This window comes from Fukomys damarensis, unplaced genomic scaffold (genome assembly GCF_012274545.1).
Source record: "Fukomys damarensis isolate Sample0158 unplaced genomic scaffold, DMR_v1.0_HiC HiC_scaffold_26, whole genome shotgun sequence".
Lineage (NCBI taxonomy): Eukaryota > Metazoa > Chordata > Mammalia > Rodentia > Bathyergidae > Fukomys > Fukomys damarensis.
The window spans coordinates 16016612-16039621 of record NW_022900938.1 but is presented as its reverse complement, the minus strand read 5'-3'; positions in this window follow the sequence as shown (position 1 = coordinate 16039621).

Sequence of the window (23010 nt, the reverse complement as noted above, 5' to 3'; positions counted from 1 at the left end):
AATGGCTGGCTACTCTATGGTATCCTAGTATGTGAATATAAACAATCTGCCCATTGCAAATGCTTGAGACAGCAAGGGAATGAAAGTTTCTTCTAGTTCTTCTTTAGCTTATTACCAGTTGTCTTGCAACCTAAACAGGATGAATGTTTAATTTTCAAGAGCTGATGGAAGACTGTTCCCTAACTATTCATATCTGCTATGAGAAAATGATTTTATATGTAAGCACCACAGTCTGGTTGGCTGGATGATTATCAGGTGGTAGAATACATTGGGTTGCATTTTACCTAATTAAAAATATTTTGAGATTGAAGAAATTAAACATCTTGGTACATGGAGATTTCAGAACTAACTGTTTGCGACAAATAGCACAATCAATGTCTCAATCAATTGGAGGAAATGTCCAGACAGCTGAAGTATCCACGTGTGAAACACATCCGTGGTATATTGTAGTAAATTTTAAGAAAGTTGGCCATGTCACTTGGTAATACAGAAGGATTATAGAAGCCAAATCAGCTCAAGGCAAAAAGTTCAAGTACCAATTAAGACAGACCCTAATCGAACCTATTTGTCAGCTATTAAGTAATTCTGCAGACATGGAAAATCTATTCGCTTCCAAGATTTGTTCATGGTTTTAACTATACTTAAGTAAGAATTTTAAATACTTTCAGATGTCAGCTGAACAGAAGTGTGAGAGGTTAGGGAGAAAAGATTAGTGTCATTCAAATGTATATTTAATGAACTGTCTAGGCCTTTGATTTTTCATTTCCATGTTTTTGGTTTCCCTTCTGTTTTAGGAATCAGTTCTTTTATCTGTAAAAATAATATGTGGGTAATCATAGATATAAACCTTTAAAAATTATTTATTCTAACAAATGGGAGCAGGGGCATCAATAAAACAACCCAAAATATTTAACTTTGACATGTATTACACTGCATATTATTTTTAGAAAATTTGACTGATTAATATTATATGAATTTACTGTATTATCTACAACAAAATGTTTGACTGCTTATTATATTTTTTCTTTGTCTCTTTATAGATGTATAATTAACTATCCATAAATATTGTTAGAAAAAGATCCCAACAGTCAGGACCTGAACTAGAACCAGATATCCTGACCTTTACTAAAACTTCTTGCTTCTTTAAACACATAGTCTTAGTCAAGACATTTATTTCTCCGAGACTCAGTTTCCTTATTCAGAAAAATAAAGTGAAGACTGTCTTACTACTGTTACTATAGAAAACAAATGAAATTAGGGCTATTATTTTACTTCATTTGCATTTTTTCTCCTCTGGGTATTTTCTTAACCATTTAAAATCTTTTACTTTAAAAAATTTCAAACAACACATACAAAAGTACTAATAGTAGTATAAGGTTTATTAGGCATCTTTAAAAATTAAATAAATTATTTTCTCATATTAATTCCATTCCCTTCTTTCCTTCCCCCTACCCCTCCCACTTCCCTGTCTCCTTTGCCCCTTTTCTTCCTATTTCACATTATCTGTTATACCTTTTAGTCCTTATTTACACTTTGTTTCTCACACTAGAGAAACGATTCAGTATTTACACGTGTGTTTCCTATTTATTTCACTTGTTAGCAAAGTATTTATAAATAGGGAGGGATGGAGGGGTAAAAGAGAGGGCAGAGGGATGGGAAAAAAAAAAAGAACCAAGGTAGATTATGTAAAGTTGCAAATTTCCAAAGATGAATGTCTTTATATTGTATACCTAAAACGTACCGATAAAATTAATTTTAAAAATAAAATAAATTAAAGGTCAACAGATTACAACCGACCTCCATTTTAAACCACAGAATGGCGGGGGCGGGGAGTAGAATTTTCTAAAGAAAGTTAAGATGTGTCTAACACCACATCCTTATTTTATAGTATTTTTCTATTGGTTGGTCAGGAAAACAAAAAAGGAGCATTATATCTAAGACTTAGGATGTTTGAAAGAAATCTTTTGATCACTTTGTGAACAAGTTTTATAAATGTACAGTGAAATGAAAAAAGAGAGAAGGATAAGTAATGTGAACTGAGCCTCTCACTCCTAACCAGCCTCTGGGGTCAGTCCCATGGGTTGGGTAAAACCGCGTGTTCTGGGACTAGAATGCCTGATTTAAATCCTAGCTCTCTCAATTTCCAGCTGGGACATCACACAAATTATTTAACCCCAGTGCATCTCAATTTTCTCACTTGAGGCAGACTGAGGTTATAAACAAAGTCGTTTATAGCTTCACAGGGTTATCATGAGGATTAAATAAGTAAACACCCATAAAACTCATAGGCTACTGCCTGGCACATAGTTAGCAGTTAATAAATAATAATTGCTAGCAGTTTTTAAAGCAATTATTAAATGTTAACTCAGAAAATTGCAGCTCATTAAGTAATTTGCCCAAGGCCTCACAGAAATTGAAAAATGGAACAATGATTCAGACTTTACTGACTCAGACCCACCTCTACCTGTGGCTCCAACATTTAATTCTTTAAACACCTTGATACCAAGTCGTATGGACAACTGGACTCTGCGGAAGGCATGTGGTAACAGCCGAAGTTTGTATTATAGCACTGAAAATAATTAAGAATGGAACATTTCCATACTTAAAATTCTTTTAGTTCCCACTGTTGCTGGGAGCCTCCTTTATTTTCCGTATTTTTCCTTTTTCCTTTCTCTTCCTCTACCTTCTTATTTCTCTTTCCACCACCCCCGCTCTCTCCCCATTTCATTTCTGAGAATTTCTTACGTAGGACAGATTTGCTTCTATTTTGGTGACCTTTCTCTTTTCAGGCTGTTTCTTCAGGACATCATGCCAGCTGTTGAAACGGTTAAAACAATCTCTTAAACTGTTAAAATAAAAAGAAAAAATATGAGAAAATAAAAAATGGAAATAAAGTGTTTGTAAATAGGGAGGGGAGGAGGGGGCGAAGGGAGGGCAGGGACAAGGGGAAAAATGAGAACCAAGACCTGTCATGTAGAGGTACAAGATCCAATGATGAATGTGACTGTACTGTATACCTAGAATGTACCAATAAACTATAAAAACACTGTTAAAGTCTTTCAGATATTTGTTTCAGCACTTTTTCTCCTTGTTTGAAAGACCTGTAGGGTTTTTCCTATCACCTGCAGGATAAAACCTGAACTCCTTTGTATGACATTAAAAATGGATTTTAATCGGTGTCTTAGTTATTTTTATAGTGTGACTTTCATCATAGCAAAAGAAATGGTAATAATAAGAAGAAAAAAATTAAGCTTTCATAATGTCTACTACACTGTCGTGTCATTCTTTTAATATCTACCTTTACATTTCTCGATGTGTATATCTGTGTTTGATTTTTATAAAATTTGAAACTTATTGATATGATTTCCTAAAACCTTTTAAAAGAAATGAATCATAAATTGTTCTCTGTTAACAAATATTCACCTATACCACCATTCCTAATAGCTGAAGAGAATGCTAACATAGATCACCACCAAGGTCCATTTTATGAGCTCTATGTACCTAAATATCTATACCCTTCCAAATTTTTGACACTATAAACAAGGTTATTATAAGCTTCATGGTAGACAAATCACTACATATCTTTTTTTAATCTTTACCTTACAAATATGAATGTGCTTTGTCAGTATATAACTGTAAAAATATTTTTTGCTGAAATTCTGTGTAGGTCTATATGTTATAAAATTGGAAATACTTGTTAATTTTTGGTGAAAATGATATCTCATAGCTATACTTGATAGTATATAACTCCTCCTTCCTAGTACGTTAGTATCTTTAGTCAGACACATTTAAATTTTTCAGTATAAGCCAATGAAAAGTGTCATTCTTTCACATAGTACTTAAAAACCACCAGGGATGTAGCTCAGCAGTGCAGCACCTGCCTGGCAAGCTCAAGGCCCTGAGTTCATTCCCCAAAAAAGGGAAAACAAAACAATAATCATAGTCATGAGAAAATAACAGAATAGACACCAAATAAATACAGATATCAGAAAGTAAAAAGTAATTTTGTTTAAAAGTCAATTTTTGTGACAGTTTCACAAGCATTTAGAATTCTCAAACACATTTGTGTGTGGTAAGTTAAAAATAGAGGACTTTGTTTAATGGTATAGTTTGTTTTTATGTTGAGATTAATTACAAAAAGACAATGTAAAGGATGCTAAGGAACACATACAATTCTCAGTAGTAGTCACAATTGAATGGACTTGTCAGTGTCATTTCTTATAAGCTAGGAGTGGGCAATGGTCACATGATCAATAGTTGCTTGCACGTCAATGGAGTTAAAACTTGAAAATAACATTCTGTTGATACTTGTAGAGCCAGTATTTTATAAGATAGATGTACACAATACAGCCAGATAGAGATAGCACTTTGGGCCTTGCAAATGATCTCATCCTGACCTCCTTAGGATACCTGACACCGGGCTTCATCTATGGAGTGGGTGATCCACGGCCCACTGTGGCCAGTTTTCCATCCAGGAGGAAGTTCTGGAGTGATGTGTCTTTCTCAGAGCGTTAGTATGTGGCAGCTGTGATCATGAACAGCTTGTAAGGATGTCCAGGGCAGGCGTAGTCTCTCAGTGTGTAAATATGGGTCAGTGTATGTGTCCAAACTGGCCCTTCTTTGGGACTACCAGTGTCCAGAGTGGCCTGCATGTCCCATTGACCAGTACTTCACTCTTGGGTCTGTGCACAGAACCATTCAAAAGTTCTAAGAGAAGCTCAAATTGTGTTGAATGCTTAGTGTGCTTCAGACATGAGTTAGAACCCTCCAGGAAGCCAGACTATCACACTTATCATGGTTTTACTTCTACACCACTCAAGAGGTCTGCATGCAGACTGATTTCTTCCACTGGAAATATAAGTGCTATACAAGGGAATATGCTAGAAGTGGAATTCTTATTCCCTTTCCCATTTATTTTTTTCCATTAAGTTTATCTGTACATTTTAGGTACACAGTATAATTGCATCCATCATTAGGACCCTGTACCTTCACATGACATATCTCGGTTATTATTGTGCCCCATTCGCCTGCCCTCCAGTCACCCCCTCCACCCTTCTCTATTTACAAAGACTTTGTTTCCATGTTTTTCCTTTTGTCATATTTTTTTCTTTTCCCTTCTTACCTTTCCGTTATCCCTCCCACTTCCCCTACTCCTTTAGATGTTTTCTTCATATTTCACAGTATCAATCATACATTTTGATTCATATTTATGCTTTTAGTCTTTCACACCAGAGAAACAATTTGGTATTTACACATGTGTTTCCTATTTAGTTCACTTAAGAGTATGGCTTCAATGTGCATTCACTTAACTATAAATGTCTCTAGTTTCTCATTCGTTATGGCTGAGTAGTACTCTATTTTATAAAAACAAAAAACAACTGCAGCTTTTTTATCCAGTTTCCAGTTAATGGGTCATTGGGCTGTTTCCAAGTTTTAGCTTCCTCAAACTGTGCCGCTATAAACATGGGTGCACATGCATCACTGTGGTATGATTTTTTAAATTCTTTTGGGAAGATACCCAGCAGGGGAACAGCTAGGTCAAATGGGAACTGTAATCCTAGGTTTTTCAAGTATTTCCATATTGATTTCCACAGTGGTTGCACCAGGCTGCACTCTTACAAACAATGGAGGAGGGCTCTTTTCTTCCCACAACCCGAAAAAATTGTTATTGGTTGATTTCATAACAGCAACCATTCTTTCTTGGGAGAGGTGGAATCTCAGTGCTGTTTTCATCTGTATCTCTCAAATGATCAGTGATGTTAAACACTTTTTCGTATATTTACTTGTTGCTTTTACTTCTTTGTCTGAGAAATGTCAGTTCATTTCAGATGTCCATTTTTGGATTGGGTCTTTATATTGGGGAGGGTCTGTTTTTTTTGTTGTTGTTTTGTTTTGTTTTGTTAGTTCTTTATATATTCTACATAGTAAATCTTTGTCCAAGGAACAGCTTGTAAAAATTTCTTCCCATCTTGTAGGTTGTCTCTTAGCTTTGTTGGTGGTTTTCCTTGCAGTGCAGAAGATTTTAAAAAGATGAGATCCCAGGTATTAATTCTTCGTGCTAATTCCCATGCTACTGAAGATTTGTTCATCAAGTCTTTTCCTATGCCAATGTCTTCAAGAATTCTACCTACCTTATCTTCCAGCAAGTTTAGTGTTTCTACTTAAGTATTTAGATCTTTAATTAACTTTCACTTTAGTTTAGCGCATAGGGGGAGTTTGAAATCCAGTTTTTCTAACACCATTTATTAAAGAGGCTATTTTTTCTCCAGTGAGGATGGTTGGCTCCTTTGTCAAAGATGAGGTAGCTGAGCATGTCTGGAGTTGTTTCTGCATCTTCTAATCTATTCCACAGATCCTCTGCTCTGTTTCTTTGCCAGTACCATGCTGGTTTTATCACAGTGACTTTGTAGTATAATTCCAAGTTGGGGATTGTGATACCCCCTTCTATGTCTCTGTTGCCTAGAGTGGCTTTTGCCATCCTAGGTGTCTTCTGGTTCCAAATGAATTTTTGGATTGTCTTTTCTAGTTCTGTGAAATACAGTGTTGGAATTTCAATTGTCATTGCATTGAATCTGTATAGCAGTTTTGGTAGTATGGGCATTTTCACTATGTTGATTCTTCCTACCCAGGAGTAGGGGATGTCTTTCCATTTTCTTATATCTTCTTTTATCTTTTTCTTCAGAGTGCTATAGTCCGCACTGTGGAGGTCTTTTGCTTCCTTTGTTAGATTGATTCCTAGATATTTCATTTTTTGGATGCTGTTATGAAAGGAATGGTTTCCCTAATTTCTCTCTCACTGAGTCTGCTATTTGTATACAAGAAGGCTATTCATCTTAGAGTGCTGTCTTTGTATCCAGCTACACTACTGAAACTGTCAATTAAGTCTAAAAGTCTTTTGGTGATGTTTTTTGAATCTTCTATGTAAAATATCACATCATCAGCAAATGATTAAAATTTTAACTTATTTCTTTCCTATCTTTATTGCTTTTATTTTTCTCTCATCTAATTGCTATGGCTAATGTTTCCAAAACTATATTTAACAGAAGTGGTGATAGTGGACATCTTTGTCTTGTTCCTGATTTTAGCCTGAAGGTTTTCAGTTTTTGACCATTTAGTATGACGTTGGCTGTTGGTTTTTCAGATAGGCTTTATCAAGTTGAGAAAAAGACTATCTATTCCAATTTTCTGCAGGGTTTTTATCATGAATATGTGTTGGATTTTGTAGAATGTTTTTTTCTGCATCTATTGAGATGATCATATGTTTTTTGTCCTTGACTCTGTTAATATAATGTATTGCATTTATTGATTCACATATGTTGAACCATCCTTGCATCCCTGGGATAAATCTTACTTGGTCAGAGTGTATGATCTTCTGAATTCTGTTTGCTAGTATCTTATTGAGGACTTTTGCATCTATGTTCATTAGGGAGATTGGCCTGTAGTTCTCTTTCTTGGTTGGGTCTTTCCCTGATTTTGGAATCAAAGTAACACTTGCTTTGAGGAATGGATTTGGAATTATTGCTTCCCTTTCAATTTCATTGAAAAGTTTAAAGAGTAGTGGCAATATTTCTTCTCTAAATGTATTGTACAATTCAGCACCCCTTCCCATTTTAGTATTTCATACTCCTGGAGGCCGAGATCTATTTAGATTTCAGCCTTGGTTAAATGATTCCCCAAAATGCCATGAAAAATATTCTCTCCATACTTTAATTAAACTGCTTATAAGCACCTATATATAGTATTTTAATAAACTTAAGACTATTCAGTAGGGGTTCTAAGAGGGCTAGTGTTCAAGTGTGCTTCCCAGAAGAAATTGAAATAGGGACATGAACAATTTATTTGATAGAGGAAAATTTACTTGTGAACAATTGGGGGGAATGAGATAGTAACCAACTATTAAGGGATGTCTTATTAAGCCAGTTACCACTGAACGTAACTGAAGATTAGACCAGCGAGGGAAAATCTAGGAGCCATATTCTAACATATACTATAGAATTGTCCCTTCAGAGGGGAACATCTTTGGTTGAAAAATCTTCTGAAAGAGAGGCGTTAATTTCTCAATATTTCTGGTCTATTGCAAAAGTAAGCAAGGTGGATTCAGGGCTATTTGCCTGAGAAAGTTGTCAGGCAAAGAAATAGAGATGGTGGCCATTAGAGGTTGGACTTAGGTGTACTAAAGCAATATCCTCATGACTCATATTTGCTTCTGCTGCAGATTGCTTTTTACATCTTTATCTCACTCATTCTTAGACTACATACTCTAGGGTTTGTTTTTATTATTCCTTTCATTACTGATGGTATAAATGAATGTATATTATGTTCTGCGTACTTTGCCAAGTACTTGGGATGTGAGATTGGTCCTTGCATTCTTGAAAAAGTGACATTTCTTTTCTTTTTCTTTTTTCTACTCTTTTTTCCTCCTTTGCCTCAGTCTATTCAGGGTTCTACAACAAAACATAAAACCTGGTGGCTTAAAAAGCAAAAGAAATTTATTTTAACCATTTTGGAACCCGAGAAGTCCAACATCAAAGCTTTGGCAGATTTGGTAAGGATCCACTTCCTAGACAACCATATTTTCCACCCCACATGGCAGAAGGGGTAAGGCAGCTCTCTGAGGCCTCTTTATAAAGCAGTATGTTGCTCATTTTTCCATTTGTAGAACAAATATTAGAGATACTCAAATAAAAATGGGAATTTGGGCTCACAGTTTTGGAGCATCCAATCCATGAGTAGATGGACTCATTGCTATTAGCTCCGTGACAAAGTATCTCATCACAGTGGGAAGCACGTGGTACAGCAAAGCCATTCAGTTCATGACCATGAAATGCAAAAGATGAAAAAGGGAGAAACTCAGGTTACACAACCTCCTTTGCTGGCACAGCCCAGGAACCTCCAACCTCATACTGGGCCCTACTTCTTAGAGTTTTAATCATCTCTCAAAAGTAGCAAGCTGGGAACTAAGCCCTGGCTTTATTTCTCACCAAATAAAAGTGTAGTGAGAACAGAGATCATTCCTACCTCATTCACTGCTGAATTCCTAGCCCGTGAAACAGAGCTTGGTATAGGGTCTGTATTCAGTACATTTTAGTTGACAACATTACTGCATTATATTATTTATAAAACTAGTAATACGAAGGTTGATTTGGCTGAAGTAGGAGCTCTTTGAAAACACTTGTACTCTATTCAGCTTTACACCTCTAACACCTAGCACATGCCTGGCATGTAGTATACATTCAACATCTTTAATAGATTTTAATTAAGTTTAATCAAACTAAGTTCTCATTTAGAGTACACTGACCCAGATACACCAGCAAATGTTTCATAAAGAATGACTGAAGGAATTAGAAATATTTCCTACAAAAAAGATAAGACTTGGAGAGAACATAGTACTTGTATTCAAATATCATTTCTGGTGGTGATAAAACATAGTGTACCACTGAATTAGAGAAAATAGTCAGATATTATGGCACTGTCAGAGAGCAATGAGTTATACATCACTGAAGAACCCATGAAAAGTCTAGAGAATATGCCAAAGAAGTAAAAGACCTCTACATTGAAAACTACATTACTCTGAAAAAGAAGATTGAGGAGAATATCAGAAAATGAAAAAATATCCCTTGTTCTTGGGTAGGAAGAGCTAATATAGTGAAAACCATAATACTTCCAAAATTGTTATACAGATTTAATGAAATTCCAATCAAAATTCCAACAGGATATCTCACAGAATTAGTAAAAACAAATCCAAAAATTCATTTTGAACCAGAAGAGACCTAGAATAACAAAGGCAATTCTCAACAAAGGCAATGGAAGGAGGATCACAATCCCTAACTTGAAATTATACTACAAAGCAACTGTGATAGAATCAGCATGGTACTGGCAAAAAAAAAAAAAAACAACAAAAACCAACCGACCAAACAACAATAACAACAACAACAAAAAGCCTGAGCATCAATGGAATAGATTAGAAACCCCAGACATATTCAGCCATCTTATTATCTTTGACAAAGGAGACAAACACTTTCACTGGAAGAAAGATAGCCTCTTTTTAAATGGTGCTAGAAAAACTGGGTTTCAAAGATTAAAACTAGACCTATATCTCTCACTATGCATTAGACTAAAATTGAAATGGCTCAAAGATCTAAATACTAAAAGAGAAATAATCTGATCTAAGATAGACTAGGTAGAACTTTTGAAGATATTGATATAGGCAAAGACTATGAGCAAAACCCCAACTGCACAGAAAATATCACAAAGAATCAGCAATTGGGATCCCCTCTTATTAAAAGCTTTTCCAGCAAAAGAAACCACCAACTGAGTAAAGAAACAACCCACAATAATGGAAAAAAATTTTACCAGGTATTCCTCAGACAAAGGACTACTACCTAGAATATATAAAGAACTGAAAAAAATCAGACCCTCACCCCAAATTTAAAGTCCTAATCCAAAAATGAGCATCTGAAAGGAAGACATTTCTCAGATTAACAAGTAGAAATGGAAAATAAATATATAAAAAATGTTCAACATCACTGGTCTTTCAAGAATACAAATTAAAAAAACACTGAGACTCTATCTCACTCCAGAAAGAATTGCTGTTATAAAAAAAATCAACCAATAACAAATTCTGGTGGGGTTGTGGAGAAAAAGGAATGCTGCGCCACTGTTGGTAGGAGTATAGACTGGTGCAACCACTGTGGAAATTATTGTGGAGATTCCTCTAAGAACTAAACCTAGAGGGTCCACTTGACCCAACTATTACCCTTCTTTGCATCTTCCCAAAAGAATGAAGCATCATACCACAATGACATATGTACAGCCATGTTTATAGCAACACAGTTTGAAATAGCAAAATCTTGGAAACAGCCCAAATGTCCATCAACCAATAAATGGATAAAGAAGATGTGGAGGTTTTTTTTATACTGTGGAATACTACTCTGCCATAAAGAAGGATGAGCTTGAAACATTTATAACTAAATGGATGCACCTTGAAACTATACTCAAGTGAAATAAATCAGACACACATGTTTAAATACTGCATTGTTTCTCTGGTGAGAGAAACCAAGAGCAGAAATAAAGCCTAATGTATAATAAATATTGGGTATCAGAAAACCCTGAAGCAGATTCCAATCTCCTGCTTGGTGGTGCAGTGTGAGGCAAGAAGAAAGACACAAAGACAGAGTTAAAGAGACAGAGACACAGAAAGCCAAGATGTCCAGGCTTGAGCTGTCAGAGGCTTGAACAAGCAAAGACCACGAACACCCAAACTGTCAATATTTATTGGTGACATCATAATTAGATTGGGGTAAAGGGTCTTTGTGGAGTTGCTATGGATACATTGAGGATGCAGGCAAGGCTTGTAAAGGGAAAGACAAAGCATTCTTGAATTAGGAACAGAACAGACAAAATATAGGTTGTGGTTAATAATTAAGCATGTCTTTTTTGAAAAGAAGGTTTTAACTTTGGAAATGGAATCTGGGTGTGAGTCACTCTGACCTCAGCATGTAGGCTTTGCCCAGAGTCTATAAACAAGCCAATTATGGGGTTATTTCTTTATAGTCTGCAGTGCTTATAGCCTGATTTGGGTATAATCAATGAGGCAGTCCCTCACAATTGGGAAATGGGAAGAAAGTGTTCAAATGGAAAGGGAAACAAAAGGGGTGAGGGAAAAGGAAGGAAGGGATAAGAAAAATTAGAAAAAGTAAGAAAAAATGGAAACAAAGCTTTTGTATGCAGAGGAGGAGGTTGCGGGGAGGGAAGAATAGGAAAAAAAGAAGAAGCAAGATACATCATGTATGGGTGCAGATTCCCTGTGATGAGTGTTACCATTTTGTATATCTAAAATGCACCGATACATCTCTTGCTTCAAAATGGAAAAGTAAAAGGGCTGAGGTGTGGTCATTGAAAGACCACACCTGCTCTAATCTCCAATACCAAAAAGTATGTATGCACATGTCTGTGTACAAGTGTGTGCACATGTATGTGTGTGCACATACATATACATTCCATATATCTTCATATGAAAAAGAAAATCTAACAATGTCTATACAGTTGATGATACTGTCTAAATACTGAGATTCTGTGATTCCTTTAGATTGTGAGAAATAATGTATATCTTTAGTCTAGGTAGAGCAATCTTACATAGGGAATTCTGGAAGAAAATTATCTCTACGTTTCTCACAAGGAGGTTGTGTTGTCAACTAATAGTTGAATTGCTTTATCCCCTTACAAGTGGTTTTCATATAACCCTTGCAGAAATGCTTTCAATAGATAGATTAAGCATTATTATACTCCATTTCACATGAAAGAAGATAGTTGTAGACATTTACTCTGTCAAAGTCATAAATATAGTAATTGATGAAAATAGAATTTGAACTTTGGATTTTGCATCTTCTTGTCCAAAATGATCTACCCTAAAACTCCACACTATTATTCCTGAAGATGAGGAGAGAAAAACACAGCTACCTTGTCAAATAGTGATGTAGATTCTTACTTGAAGAAGGATTATGACAAGCCTGTGATAACTTATAGTTAAGAACTGCTAAGTGGTATGATCAAGAGTAACAAACAATGAGAAACAAGAGTAAGTTTGGAACACAGGGTTCCAGTACTCCCATCGCTATTTACCCCACAGAATTTAACTGCTGTTTCTAGAAAGAATTATAATGATGCTTTTATGTTCCTGGCCAGAAAATGTTTATAAATCATAATGTGCATTTGCTAGTGATACTACCTTATGAATATTAAAAGATTAGGAAATGACATTGGCTTTTGTTGAAAACCTTGAGTGACCCTGTAAGCAGACACAATAAATGATTGCTTTTATTGCAGTGCCCTCTAAATATTATTAAAACTCTTTACAGTAGGTAATAAATAAAGGCAAACGAATGCTTGATTTATAGCAATTACAGTACAGATGAGTTGGATTCATGTGCTGCACTATAATGAAGATAATAGCACAAAACGCATGAGAAAGAGTCGCTCAGTGAAATATGAGCTGATTTGCATGATCCATGTCCCTTGAGTAACCTGTAATTGGCTATTATGAATGGACTAAGAATGATTTGGACTAAAAAGCAGTACCAAATTAGCATAATATAATCTTTGTGGGTATTACCTAAAAATATTTTTTTCATATATGGAATTCTGACCCCACATCTAACCTGTGGGAGTATTCAGCTGCAAAGGACCAGTCTTACCTAGTCCCTCAAATTTTTTATTTAAAAATTGGCACCACTTCAATTTTTTTCATAAAGAACATTATGGAAAATTGCTGTCTTTTAGCTTCAAGACATTCTACATTATTTCATAATAACCATTTCAAGAAAAGATTTTGAAAGTAAGGCTGAAACAGTGTTGCAGAATTTCCAAATGGAGTCAACGTATATGTGTGACTTAATTTATTCAGCAAAGCCAATTCATGTAACTCATATTAATATTTGATATTCAGGAAACTTCTAATAAAAAACTGACTCTCATTTTCTAATGTTTGCCTAAGTCTCCATTTTATTTCTTCAAGTAGAAAGCCATACTAAAACAATAAAAATCTATGTGAAACTTTTTTTTTGGTAGAATTAGCTGTCATTTTTTTTTAAGAGTAGCAAAGGGAACTGTGCCAAAACAGTATTTCATGGCTAGATCATCAGTCATGCTTCTGAAATCTCTTTCTCATTATCACACAAATAACCCAAAAGATAGAATTAGTCCCACTAGCAAGGGGATCATCAATGTTTATCTTACACTATTGTTACAGTGGTCATAATGGAAAAAGGTATACCATAATTAAGAGCTATTGCCAACTAATTAAATCAAATTACATCCCATTATAAATCCAATAATCTATGCCAAAACTAGTTGTTTATAGCTAAGGGAAAATAATACAGTTTTAATTAACTTCCATTATGGATTGCTGTTTCTTTAATTCAAAATATTTTTGGAAGATAAGCATTATACTCCTAATATTTTGTTTAATATTTTGTTTAGGATCTTAGAAGTAAAAAGAATGAAAAATTATTCTGAGAAAGAAACTCTGTCTCTTAAAATTTACAAACTAATTGCATTAATTAATGAGTATTGTTGGAAGCTGCAAAAAGAAGTTACAAGAAAATGCTGATGTTAAATAATTATTTAAGGCACTGAAATTAAATATTACTAAAGGAAAATTTAAAATATACTTAAAACCTAGAAATGGTCAACAATGACCATTATTAAGTGATGAGATGGAAAAATAAGGTGCACATGATAGAAAATCTGAGGCTATGTAATCTCCACGTACGTTAACGAGGGACAAGTTATTAACTGTCTTTAAATAATTCAGCAGTATGACAAAAGTGCTGACAAGTAATCTTGAATATTCACCATGAATTTGACAATAGTTACATCAAAACATTAGTTTTAACATAAGGAAGTATGAATCAGAGATGGTCAGTGTTTCGTAATATCCTGCAGTGAAGCTATGAAACTGTCATCTTTGGATATCTTCAAAACAGTATTTTTAAAATCTCAACCTACAGTATCTGGAGACTACAAATACGAATAATAACTCTAAATGTCTCTTTCCCTTCTAGCTTTGCTTAATAATCTAAAAAATATGAAAATCTAATTTTGGCTCATGGTGTATTTATTTAAAGGTAGATCTGTTTTGAAATACAAGTGCACAAGCCTATGTTCTTGTAGGTAAGAAATATGATAAAATAAATGTAATGTGATTACAGAGATTCAAGAGTGTGAGATTCTCAGAAGTTTGTGCATCACTGCTCCTAGGATAATATGACAAGAGTATTATCCAGAGACTGGGATTTTGCAAATGGTTCACTACAGAGACCAATGTCTGAGCAGCATGATTCATTCATGCATGTATTAAATGAGCATGTGTTGGCCATCTACTACGTGCGAGTTATTATGCTAGATAGATGCTGTGCAATAAAATAGACCTTGACCACAAGAAACTTGTAGTATAGAAGGAGACAGGTCCCAAACAAAACTTACTGACATAAAGAGATTATGGGAATACTACAGCAGAGATATTAATAAAGTGTTAGGGCTTCAAGAAGGCAATAACCATTTCTTAGAAATGATACATTGGAATATTTCATAAAATTATGCTATTTCATGATGACAAATAATGGATAGGATTTGGATAAGCAAAGAAGATTGATAAAGATAATGATTTGTAAACCAAGTGGGAACAATACATTCAAACAGAATTACAGTGAAATTTCATTATCCTTCTGTTGTTCAATTCAGTCACACATACACATGCTTTTGCTGTTTCAGTATTTATAGAAGGGGCTTGTAGTTTTAAGACAGTGTCATCCCATTACAGAACTAACCACTTTATTGAATTATAAGCTTTGTTCTGGTGAGCCTTTCTTCCTGAAAAGTGCAGACATTATCTTTCTTCACTCTATCCTTTCTTTGAAGACAACTGAATCCTTCCTTTTTATTGCCATCTACATAGTTTGCAAAGTTGAATCTCCACTTTAGAACTCAGAGTTACAAACCACATTTCAGTTGCCTACTTGATATCTCAGACAGCAATTTGTATGAGTACAGATTCATCTAAAATGAATTCATCTAAAATGCATTCATCTAAATCTTGCCCCCCAAACATAGCCTTCCCCTGTGTTTCCTGTCTCAAAAAATGGCAGTGATATCCATCTAGTTATGTAAATCTGAGACCTAGGAATTATCTTGACTACCCACTTTCACTACATGCCATAGTCAATTCAACAATCATTTCCAATTGTCTGACTTTAATTTTTAAATCTCTTAAATTTATCCAATTCTCCTTTGTAAGCTGGCAATGCACTGCCTCTCATTACCATTCCTTTCACACAGACAACTGCAATGCATTATTTTCCTGCCTCAGTTTTTGCCTTGTTCTAGTTAATTCCCCATACTATAAGTGGAATTATATTTGTAAATTCAATCTCATCGTGTATGGTATTATCATGTAATTTCCATACGTGAAATCTTCCAAACGGCTTCAGAATTAAGCTCATGCTTCTTAACAAGTGCCCAGGATCTTTTGTGACCTGACCCCTGTTTAGTCCTTCAACTTGAGGTGAGAGTGGGCTCATGCTCACTGTCCCAGATGTCAGGTTCTTAAATTTTACCATTCTCCTTCCTGCATTGTAGACTGTTGCAATCACAGCTTCCTTACCTGGAGTGCTTTCTACTGCCTCCATTGCCTTACTTTCAATTGATTTACTCCTTCTACTCCTTTTTGCTGATCTCAATTCAAATATCAGTTTGTTAAGAAAACTGTCTATACCACCAATACATTTCATTGTAGAATATTTTAATTTCAAAGTAAGATTATTTGATTAAGATCCATTTGCTATCAAGATGTCACTCAAAATGTATAACAATATAGGAACAAAAGGAATAGAACACAAGCCCACAGAGACCTCAGAAGTTAAAAGAGGGGCCGGGAATTTAGCTCAGTGGTTCCGTCGCAAGGTCCTGAGTTTGATCCCAGGTACCCAAAAAAAAGAAGTTAAATGAATTAATAGAGTTTGAAAGTAAACTGAATAAATAGAATCAGTCTTCATAGCACAGGGATTAATATTACTCAACAGATTATGTAAGAGGAATATAAAGAGAGATAAACTACTTTGTACTCATAGGAATCCAGAAAGTCTCAGGTATTGAAGGCAACAAGCAAGGTGAATTGAAAGGATGAAAACTGGCATTATTTGAAAATGTATATTTAAAAGCTGTTGTACAACCAGGTTAACACTTCTGTACTCCGTACATATCAAACTACCCAACGAACAAGACTCTCAGTACCTTCAACTGAAATCGGAGAGGTATTATCTAGAAGGCTTGAACCAGAAAATCTCTACACTGAAACATCAGACACAGTAGGAATCAAGGTGAACCACAGCACTAATATAGAAAGAGTGAGTGAGTCAAAATGTACTCATGGTGTTTTCAGAACCTTTTTTTTCCTTTTTATTATACTCAGCTCCCTGAATTTAGGCAGATATAGAATGAATAGAATACCTAGTAGGTAAAAGATGGGAATACTCTACTTTTGAGAAGCAATTCAGGTACAGATAAAAGGCTACAAATGCTGACATTTGTGAGTCTCTGAATAAATTTTGATTCTGCAAAGTCATATTACTAAAACCTCTTCAGTGAACATATCAAATTCACATACGCAATGCTACTAATCAGGTTTTTGATGCCTTGTGCCTAGGAATAGCAAAATAGTTAAAGAATGCCTACAATATAAAACAAAAATAAACAATAAAGATAAAATAAATAAATAAAACAAAAAGAACCAACAAAAAGGTACTTATGTAAAACAAAAGCAAAGTAGACAGCAGAATAAAATGTTTTAGAAAATACACTAACTACTTCAAAGTAGGAGATGATGTTGCATCCAGGATATAAAAAAACATAATCCAAGGAACAACGTGGAAACAATGTATATGGCAATAAAAGTATGACATCCAAACTAATTCAATAACAAGTATGGAAAACAAATTCAAGGAAATGGAACTACAAAATAAAAATCATACCTGTGGACAATACATAAGAAAAGAAACACTTGGCGGGCTGAGGCCAGAAGATTGCTGAGAGTTTGAAGTCAGCCTGTGCTACATAGTAAATTCAAGGCAAATCTGAACTCATAGTGTGTCCATGTCTTAAAATAATAAACAAACAAAAAGGAATAAATTAGGAACTCAATCAGCAAGACTAACATGGCTAGAAGGAGAAAGAGACAAGAGACATTCAAAATACAGATTACAAAACTGTCTTCCAGAATTAAAGAGCATGAGTTCTTAGTAGTGCAGAGATATATACAAGTAATCAAAGGGCTCCACACGACTCTGCTGTCTTGTCACAGAGGTTCACTGGGAATTGTGTGCCCACAGAAGCCATGTAGAGTGAGGAAAGAGTGAGAAGAGCTCAGAAGTGCATCCTCCCATCCCAGACAACAGTAGGCTAGTAGAGGCCCTCATCAGCTTTTGGAGATCCATAATTCATAACTAAAGCCACAGAGAGAAGTCTGGTGATTCCAAAAATCATCCATTTCCAAGTCCTGTTCCTTGTTCCTCACCAGGATGATGGGAGATCTGACTATGCTCTTCCAAACTAGTAAAGACAGGGAAATCAGAATGGTATTTCAAAAATAATGTTGGAAAGAAAAAGAATGGAAACAAAACTGCCAAATTCTAAGAGAGATGATTTCTGATCTAGAATTCTATAACCAGTTTGATAAGTAATAGCACACGAGGGTAGTAAAATAAAGTCATTTTTAGACATAAAACCCTCGAATTTTTACTCTCCACAAACCCTTTCTAGTGAATCTAGAGGAGATAGTCTACCAACAAAGAACAAGTTTCAAGACTGAAGAACAGAGGATCCTACCCAGAAGAAAGCCAAAGGGATCTTTTCCCAGAAATGATGGAAAAACTCAAGACAATAGTTGTACACAGATTTGAGTACAAGGGCAGAATGATCCAGGAAGAAAACAGAACTAATTGATTACTCAACTAATTTAACCTTGCAAGAACAACAGAACTTAAAATATGAAAAGGGAATTTTATTATTTAAAAAAGCAAAAGAAATCACAGCAGAGGAGAGGTAATCTTATTGTTTTGCTAAGCAGTCAATATTACTGGCATTGCCATAATTTTATAAATATTGGCAAAATGTTTGAGAAGCATAATGTATGTGAGGAGATATGAGGGCCAAATTCTTATCTCATACAATATGTATTAATCCATTGACCTTCTAGTATCTTTTCAAGGAATCTGTTCCCCAAAATTTATTGTCAATTTTTTAAATGACTTATGCCCAAAGGTATTTACTCTGATGTTATCTATAACATCAAAAAAGCATATAATTTAATATAGATTCAATAGAGAAATGATTTTATAAACTATGATCAAGTCTCACAATTAAACATTATATAGTTCCAGAAAAGGAAACGAAATATCTTTGCATCTCAAGTAAATGCCAACATTGTTAAAAGACAAAAGGCACAAAAGTTAGTCTTTACAAAGCAATAACGAGGAACAAATGCAGAGCAAATGATTGAACTATTGAATCACCATTTCTTAATTCCTAAAGAAAAAAAAACGAACATAAAATCATCACTGCACTGCATGAAACCAAGGTTTAATCACAGTATCTATTAAGATGAAGAGGATAGACATGGAGACCTTAAATGCCTCTGAAAATCTCGAGAGAATATTGAAGTCACCATCTTAAATTCAATTTTGGGACACTTCTTATTTATCTTTAAAAGTTCACAGAGCTAGTGCATTCTACTCCTAAATATATGTGCTTGTTTTGCTAATACTATCAATGTTTTCATTATATGCCGCAAAGAAAACTTGATGCTCTAGAAATATATACCTATCTGTTCTTTAGTCACATGTATTTTCTGCCATTCTAGCTAAAAGCTTTTTGCCATGATTTCTTTGCTCTGCGTTTGTGTTTGTTTGTGTGTGTGTGTGTGTGTGTGTATGTGTATGTGTGTGTGTTTGTGTGTGTGTGTGTGTGGTTGAGGGAGACAGAGACAGAGTTCAGCCAGGTAGGCAACACTTTTGAGAAGTCTAGTCATTAAAAAAAAAAAGAAAGAAAAGAAAAAGGAATTTTTGGGGGGAGTACTGGCAATCGAACTCGTGACTTTGCACTTGTGAGGCAGGCAGCAGCACCACTGAACTAAATTCCTGGCCCAAAAGGAATTTAATAAAGCATCTAAGATGATACTAAGAATGTATTTTTATTTGGTTTAATTGTAAGATGAAGGGATTGTTAGGACTGTTAGCGAGTTAGTGACGGCAAGTGAAGGGGCAGGAATAGTGACCACAGGAGAGAATGTTTAATAGAGCAGGAGGAAAGAGAGGAGAAATAACAAAAACGGAAGGCGGCTGAAAATGTAGTAGCTCAGTGAACTGACTAGGGCATATAAATAATTAGCCAACTTGTCACCAAGTAAAAATAGTTGTGATTTACTTTCATAGCCAACTCCCAAGTTCTAATATACTCTGGGGGTTTGATGCACTTTTAGACTCTCCGTCAGCTGCAATTTCATCTCTTCTGTAGAAGGATACAGGTACCATTTATTCTGTGGTTACTGTGTAAAAGGCACTGTTGCAAGTATTTTAAAAATGAGTTATTTCAAGCAACTTCTTAAGTAGTGATGGATAGCCTTTATGTCTCTATTTTATACAAGAGGTCAAATAACTGAAGTATGGAAAGGTTACGCAAGTCAGGCAGGCATCTAATAAGCCGTAGAAGCCAGACTCAAACACAAGCATTCTAACGTCAAAACCTACGTGTTCAATCAACCCAGAGACAAGCAGTCACTACTGCTTCCTTATGGATTATCATTGAAAAACTTTAATAATACTGTATTCTGACTGTTAACACGCTTTAAAATAACAGCACACTGAAGCATGAGTAGCACAAAAAAGTTTTTTTAAAGAAAAAAAAATAAAAGAAAGGTATACTCAGTATACCAGTAGATCATTTAGTCTAGGAGAAAAATGATGCCATGTAATGTGTATTAATTTACCACTTAAATACGACTGGTTAATGTCAAAGTTATGCAGCATGATCTGGTCGAGGTCTGACATGATCTGCAGAAGGTTAGTTTTACATATAAATTTAAATGAGTCCATACTGGACATTAATCAGCACCAAAAATGGCAAGTAAAATAAAACTGGTGATTTCTTAGGACACATGTGTGTACATACCAAATACTTTCTCTAGTGTGAGAAATGGAAAGTGTAAATAGGATAAAAGGGGAAAAGGGGAAGGAGAAGTGGGAGGGGTGGGTAAAAGAAAGAGGGCAATGGAATTAATATGAGATAAAGGAAAATGGAAACAAAGTCTTTGTAGATAGCAGGGGAATGGGAAAAAATAAGAACCAAAATGGATTATATAAAGGTGCAAATTTCCATTGATGAATATCATTATTATTGTATGTACCAATAAAATTAATTAATTAAAAAACTGGTGATTTCTTATAAACATCTTGTCCTAAAAACTTTATGGCACTGGTAGCGACTGAACATTATTAAAATAATGTTAATTAAAGATAACTAAAGACTAGATAATTAAAGACTAAGATATTAAAGATAAATTGTTTAATTTCATCCTAGACATTTTCCTATGTGCACAAAAATCTTATTTTTACTTCCTTTTTTCTTTCTAAGTATATCTACTGTTACTGGGTTTAAAAAAAATACAGGAACTTTTGATTTCCTTTTAAATAAAATAAAATGCTTATGTGTGTCATAACAGTGCTAACTAAATCTCTTAAGAATAATATATATTTGAATTGACATTTAACTTGGCAATTAAGAAAATTATCCGTTTCATTTTCTATTTATATTGGAAGTTTGTGTTTTTAGGTTAACTGAGTTGAAATTATAAATGATGACAAATTTTCAGAGCCAAAATGGAATCACTCAGGGAAGCCTGCTGTGAGCTAGAACTGATTAAATCTAGCACCTTTACCAAATCTCCAGAATATCTAGATTCATGTATTTATATATTTGAGGCATCACAGGACTGAGGAAGTAACCAATATTGAAAACTAAGATTCCACCCCCATAAAAGAGCACCACAGTATAATGAACTAATATCTTTGAATCATTTTTACCCTATTATGTTGGTATATGTTAACTGTCTTTCAAAGACTATGCACTGAGGCAAAAGACCAGGGGAAGAGGTGCCAGCTGAGCACAAGCTCACAAGACTAGAAAGACCAGTGTCAGAGGGTCAGGGACCTTGGTCACAGGGACTAAGGTGGGAGGCACAGAACAAGTCCAGTTCACAATGACTCCCCATGTGAACATTTGCCCTATTCTTCAGCTTCTCAAAGAAGGCAACTAAGAAGCTAAGCAAGGGGTGGGGACACAGCTTAGCGATAAAACACATGCTTAATATGTGTGAGGCTTTGGGTTTGATCCACAGCATAGAATTAAAAAAAAACCCTAACTAAAATGTTACTGAAAAGAACAGAGCTAGAATTAATTAAGAAGATTGGCAAACTTGCTGGATAGATTGCATTTCTGTTTTTTAGGCTAATTTGTGTCCCCCAAATTCATACGTTGAATTTCCCAGTCTCTCAGATTGTGACTGTTTTTACAGTCACAATTTGACAGGTCTTTAAAGGCATGATTACGTGAAAGATGAAGTTATAAACCAGGGCCCTAATCTGATAGGGCTGGTGTCCTCATCAAAAGAGACCAGGACATAGACCCACACAGAGGGACGATGGAAGAGTGAGGGAGAAGGTAGCATTTATAAGCTGAGGAAATAGACCTCAGATGAAATCAAACATGCAGCATCTTGGTCTCAGACTTCTAGACTTAACAATTGTGGGAAGATACATTTTTGTGGCCTAAGCCCTTCAGTCTGATATTGTTACAATAGTCCGATCAAGCTAATACATCCTATAAGTCACCCATGCCAGGAAATTGTAGGTTTTAAAAAAATATTTCAGTAACACCGAAAAGTCACTAACACTTACAGACAAAAAAAATAACAAATCATTCCTTTCTGTACATGAACTTTTTCCCATTAATTGAAAAACACCCCCTAGAATACTTTTTGGGGATATTTCATAATTCCGCCCATTCACTAGGCCCCCATTCCTCAAGATGTTCTAAGTCACAAAAGCTGAAGTTGGCCCTGTAATAGTTTCTGGCTTCTTTTCTCCAAATTACTGCCAAAGCAGTAATGACTATAAAATTCTTTGACATTACTATAATTGAAATGGCCACGAGTATATAGTCTTCATAAGATTAAAAATGAAACTGATAAAAGAATTAAAAGAAGATATTTATAAATGATAACAATTCCTATATAGGAACCCTATTTTTAAATGAGACATAAAACAAAGCCATCATTGAAATGTTAGCATATGACTTCGTGGGTACTGTTGTTTTCTGCACAGCAAAGACACTACAAACAGAGTCAAAAGACAAATGAAAGAGTGGGAGAAATATTAGCAATATAAAGGATGTTCCAATGTATGA